The sequence below is a fragment of the Trachemys scripta genome, chromosome 1 (assembly GCF_013100865.1).
Source record: "Trachemys scripta elegans isolate TJP31775 chromosome 1, CAS_Tse_1.0, whole genome shotgun sequence".
NCBI classification, from domain to species: Eukaryota; Metazoa; Chordata; order Testudines; family Emydidae; genus Trachemys; species Trachemys scripta.
The window spans coordinates 251,837,927-251,843,926 of NC_048298.1; the positions used below are offsets into that span (position 1 = coordinate 251,837,927).

Here is a 6,000-nt window from a genome sequence, read left to right on the forward strand (position 1 = left end):
AAAATCTCCATCTGGATCCATCTTCCCTACACCTCACAATGTGGATGCAGGCCGGCTGATACTATTAGAGACAACCTGCTCCTCAGAGGTCCAGAACATACTCATACATAATGGAATGGACTCCATCGGGCATACATACTATGTCAAGCGAAAGAGATTTACTATCTGGGTTTAACAACATTGTTTATTTCAAGTTGACACTCAGATACTTGATATACTAGACTCCCTCTTCTCCTTGACGAGTTCAGGTCTATCTATGAGTTCTTCGAGTAGTTGTCCACATGAATTCCACTTCTGGTGTGTGTGTGTGTGCCCTATGTGTGCAAGATTAGAATCTTCTGAGTAGCCTGTGTCCAGCTTGCCCTTTGGCACCTTGTAGATCCAGTTCCTTCTTAGTGACTATGGCTACAAGATAGAACATCTGCAGTGTTTGTGTCTCTGTAAGATACAATTTATCTTTCCAGCTAGATAGTTATAGTTGTTAGTTTTAGTCTTTTAAGCCCTTTGGCATATTGAAAAAAAAAAGATTTTAGGGGTTTTGAGCCCACGGGCCACTCCCTTCCTCTTCCCCTCCCGCCCCCATCATGACAGGGCAGAGTCCAAATCCCCTGGATCCAAGACCTGACCCTCTTGGGAGGGAGCAATCCCTTTCAATGATATATACTCTTAGTGCCTCTTCTGTCTGTGGGAAGTGCAAATACCACAGAAGTGCTCTGTCTGCTACTTCTTTTCAGAAAAATCCAGAAGAACGCTTCTCACAAGATGTTCCTCAGGAAGGAAGTGGATTCCCTCCTGCAACTCAGATCAATGGGAGATATGCCTATGGAATTACAGGGCAGGGGGTTCTGTTTTAATTATTTCTTGGTCCCAAAGAAGAAAAGAGGTTGGCATCCCTTCCTAGAACCTCAACGACTCAACTTCATCTATTTTTTCAAGTTCAGGATGATGACTCTATTATCCATAATTCCCACTCTAAATTCTCAGGACTGGTTTGCAGCTCTCAACTTGCAAGATGCCTACTTTCATATTGCAATTCACCTGGTCCACAAGAAATAACTCTGATTTCATGTAGGAAAATCTTGCTACCGGTACAGCGTGTCTAGTGATGGTGGCAGCATTCCTGAGTAAGCGAGGAATTAATGTCTATCCATACCTTGATGACTGGCTTATCCAAGGTCAGTTACTGCAACCGGTGAACAATATGATCCAAATAATCTTCAACCTTTTCACTGAACTAGGCCTCAGAGTCAACAAAGCCAACTTCATTCTCACGCCTGCTCGAAACACAGAGTACATAGGGGCAGTGCTGAACTCCTCAGTGGCAAAAGCGTATGTGTCACAAGACAGATTTCTTGCCTTCTAAATTTAATCAACCAGCTGCAGCTCTACCTGAGAATATCAGCACGACCTGCCTAAAACTCATGTCTTCCTGCATCTACATGATGCAATTTGCCAGATTTCACTTTTGCTTCATGCAAGAGTGGTTGAGATAAGTGCAGCTACCTGGCAGATACCACATAGATACAATCATGATTCCCCAGAAAGTCCTGTCTTGAGATTGGTAGAAGGAACTTCTACTCATCTGCAGTGAAGTATCCTTCTCCTCATCTCTCCACAACATGACACTTGTGACAGATGTGTCCACAGCAGAATGGGAAGCCCATTTGGACCACTTTCTGGTCTTCCCAGGAGATGAATCTTCAAATAAACATCCTGGAACTGAGAGCCATTTGTTTCGCATGTATAGCTTTCCTCCCAGTACTTCAAAGTGCCACAGTACACGTGTTCCAGGACACCACAGCAAAGTACTGTTATCAGCAAACATGGAGGAACTTGCCTGTAATGCTGTGCTAGAAAGTAGTCCCCCTTTGGTAATGGTGCATCAGTCACTGCATCACACCAGTGGCCCTGCACAGTCCCAGACTACAGAACACTTTAGCAGACCATCTCAGTCATCAATGCTTGGACAACGATGAAGGGTCAATCAAATGCTTCATTTTGTGGGATATCTTTTGCAGGGGAGATGGTGCCTGGATTTAGATCTGATTGCTTCTGACCAGAACAAGTGACTTAGATTCTGCTCTAGAGGGGGAGCCAGTCCCAGCTTCCTATCAGATGTTTTTCTAATTCCATGGGCACCAGGTTTCTAATTCCATGGGTACTAGGTATACCTGTCTTCCAATTCCTTTCATACTAAGAGTCCTCAGGAAGATTAGACAGGACATGACCCGAATGTTGATAAGCCCCAACATGGCCCAGAAAATTTTAGTGTTCCGACCTCATGAACCTGTCACCATGGTCCCAGATCATACTGCTGGCACACCCAAGATGTGATCATGCAATGGTATGGGCCAAGTCCTATATCTGGACCTAGCATCCCTCCTCCATAAGTGCCAACTCCATGGGTGCTCCAGCCCAGGAGCACCCATGGGAAAAAATAGTAGGTGCTCAGCACCCACCAGTGGGGGCCACTCATCCCCCTCCTCCCCACCACCTCCCACCAGCCATGGGTCCGGCTGATCAGCTCCTCCCCAGCACTTCCCACCCACCGTGATCAGCTGTTTGGCTGCATGCAGGAGATGCTGGGGGGGAGGGAGAAGAGCGGGGGAGAGGGAGGGAAGTGGTTGGGCAGAAGTTGGGGAGGTTTGCATCTGTTATTCCTGCCCCATTTCCTGGAGAAGTCCTGCCTAGACTGGGGAGGGTAGAAACACTGGGGAGGTTGGGGATAGCAGGAGTATGCAGCTCCAGGGACTTTAAGGTTCCATTTGAATCTTTTAGGCTATGGAATTTGGACTCCAGGGAGATTACTGATGAACCCAGGAAGCTGAGTAACACATATTGCCTCCTCAGACATCCCAGAACCGGCATGGTGCATATCAAAAGCTCAGGTTCTTCTTCCAGAAGAGAAGAGACAAGAGCTTTCCTGTGGGGCAGCTTGGTGTCTGGGGAGACAAGAGCTTTCCTGTGTGGCTGGGGGCTCCGGCTGGCCCGGGGCTACTCTGGCCATAGGGGAGGCTCAGGGCTCCAGCTGGCTTGGGGCTCCTCTGGCTGCGGAACGAGGCGACTCAAGGCTCCAGCTGGCCCAGAGCTCCTCTGGCCATGGAGGGAGGGAGACTCGGGGCTCTGGCTGCGGGGGGAGAGAGGGTTTCTGGGCTCCAGCTGCATGGGGTGGAGGAGCTCCAGCTGCACAGTGTTGGGGGATTCGGGGCTCCGGTCCTGGGGGGAGCATGGGCAGAAGGGGCAGAGCCAGGGGCTAGCCTCCCCAAAGGGGGGCTCCACCCGCTGCTCATGTCCATTTGTCTTGCATTTGCTTTAAGTGCTACTGCCATTTGCCTGTTAGTATCTGCTACAGATTTTAGCAGAAGTTGCATCCACTGATCTGTCTGCATTCTAGGCTGCAGCTCATCTGGGTGCACTCTGGTTACTCACCATTGTCCAGTAAACTGAATATCTCTCCCAGTCATAGCTTTAAATGGAGTTATGGCATGTACTGCTATAGTTCCGCTAATTGCCATTAAGATTCATGGGAGTTTCTGGTCCCAATCCTTACCTTGCTGAAATACCGCCTTCCTCAGGGCTGTTTTTATTGTTCTGTTCATTCTTTCTACCTGTCCTGAGCTTTGACAGTGTCCTGCTCTATGTAATCTTTGCTTAATACCAAATGCTTGGCAGAGTCTTTGTGGTTTCTCCCACAAAATGTGGTCCTTGATCAGAATCAGTCTCTTGGGGAACATCCCATCATGTTATTATTTGCTCAACTACGATGTGGGCTGTAGTTAGCTCAGTATTGTTTCTTGTGGGTATCGCTTCAACCCTTTTTGTAAATGCATCCATTATTACTAGGCAATATAGATTCCCTTTTGCAGTTTTAGCTAATGGGCTAATATCAATTTGCATTCTTTGGTGACCGAAGAGTCCTTTTACCAATCTAGTATCTGCATTATTGGAAGCACAAGGCAAGCAATTATTTACATACTGCTCTATATCAGGTGTCATATTTGGGCATCACCCTGCGGCTTGCATTCTGCTGAGAGTTTTCTCCGTGTCCAGGTGTACATTATTATGGCCTAGGGTTATCATCTCAGAAGTTATTTCAGTTGGGGCAACCGACATTGGCATGTTCTCTCTCATTTTGGTGACTAGAACCAATGCTGTATCATGCTGCCAAATTTTCCATTCTTGATGTTCCACTTTAGTTACAAGCCTTTTTATTTCTGGATCTCTTTTCTGTAGGGATATTAGATCTATTTGTTCTGTTTTATGCCCGCCTATTATTGCTATTGGCGCTAATTGGAGTTGTGGCTGCCACAATGTCCCCTTCTTGGTTCCTGCCTTATCTTCCTCATTTGCCCTGTTATTTCACTGAGCCTCCTTAGTGTCTTTCTTATAAGCCTGTATCTTTCCCATTTCTACTGGCTGTGTTCTCTGCTGTGCTAAGTGCCAAAGATAAGACAGTTTCCCAGCATGTGCCATAGGCTTGTTATCTGCTGATCTCATTCCTCTTTTCTTCCACTGGGGCATTCAGTCTACTACAATTCTTAGTACCCACTCAAAATCTGTGAAGATAGCTACCCTCTTATCTGTTGGTGTATTTCCCAGTTCTATTGCTATTGCCACAATTTCAGCTGCTTGTGCTGAGTGAGGTATACACTGTTCCCTAGAAACAATCCCATCTGACACTCTTACTGCAGCATATCATGTGTATGGTTTTCCTTCATTATAGTAGCTAGACCCATCCACAAACCAGATTACATCCACTTTTTCTGCTATCCCCTAACAGTGCTTCACCTCGGAACAATTAAAATTCCCCTGGCGGGATTCCAAGCAGGGGGCACTCGTGCTGTTCCTCTTCTACTATAAGACCATATGAAACTGGAGCTAGAACTGGCACCTTTTCCGTGCTCACATTTTTATTTAATAATGCTAATGTCCACTTAACTATCTGGGCACTAGAAACATGACCATCATTAGTCTTTCCTGTCAGCACATACTTTACCAGAGAGTGGGATGTTTTAAGATACACTGGGGACAGTCCTATCAAATATAGAATATTCCCAATGTTGTAGGGCCCAAATTAATGCTAACACTTCCTTCTCACATGGGGTAAATTCCTGCTCCACTCCATTTAAGATTTTATATGCATGTGCTATTGGTCGAAGCCTTGTTTCATGATCCTGACTAAGCACTGCACTCATATCAGTATCAGTGGTAGCTAACTGTAGTTTGTTTTTTAAATGACAGAAGAAAATTAATGATGGAGATAAAACAGTTAAAAACTCAGTTAAAATGGCGCGGAAACTCTAGGAATAAATAAGATGCAGCCAAAAGATGGACTGATTAACTGTGGCTGCTCATGGGAGTTGTCAGAGGGAATTTTTCAGTGAACAACAGAAAGAAAGGAACAGAGAGTTGTGGATACAAGTGGATTTTACTATTTAAACTGCTGGACTGCATATTCCATCTTGTAAATGTATAAAGGGGCACATCTCTCCAGAACTATAGATTTAGTAGTTCTTGGTCAGTCACATTCTAAAGGCTTAGAGACTCAAGATTAAAAATCTTGTGACTATGGTGTCCTTAAAGAATCATATTTTTGCAAAAAGCAACAGAGGGTCCTGTGGCACCTTTAAGACTAACAGAAGTATTGGAGCATAAGCTTTCGTGGGTGAACGTCTGATGAAGTGGGCATTCACCCACGAAAGCTTATGCTCCAATACTTCTGTTAGTCTTAAAGGTGCCACAGGACCCTCTGTTGCTTTTTGCAAAAATATGATTCTTTAAGGACACCATAGTCACAAGATTTTTAATCTTGAGTCTCTAAGCCTTTAGAATGTGACTGACCAAGAACTACTAAATCTATAGTTCTGGAGAGATGTGCCCCTTTATACATTTACAAGATGGAATATGCAGTCCAGCAGTTTAAATAGTAAAATCCACTTGTATCCACAACTCTCTGTTCCTTTCTTTCTGTTGTTCACTGAAAAATTCCCTCTGACAACT

At 45.1% G+C, this 6,000-nt stretch overlaps 1 protein-coding gene across 1 annotated transcript in view; it reads left to right on the forward strand.

Annotated features, from left to right (window-relative positions):
* UGGT2 (UDP-glucose glycoprotein glucosyltransferase 2) overlaps positions 1-6,000 on the forward strand; it is a 272,650-nt gene that overhangs the window by 171,923 nt on the left and 94,727 nt on the right. The gene's annotated exons all lie outside the window — the stretch shown is intronic.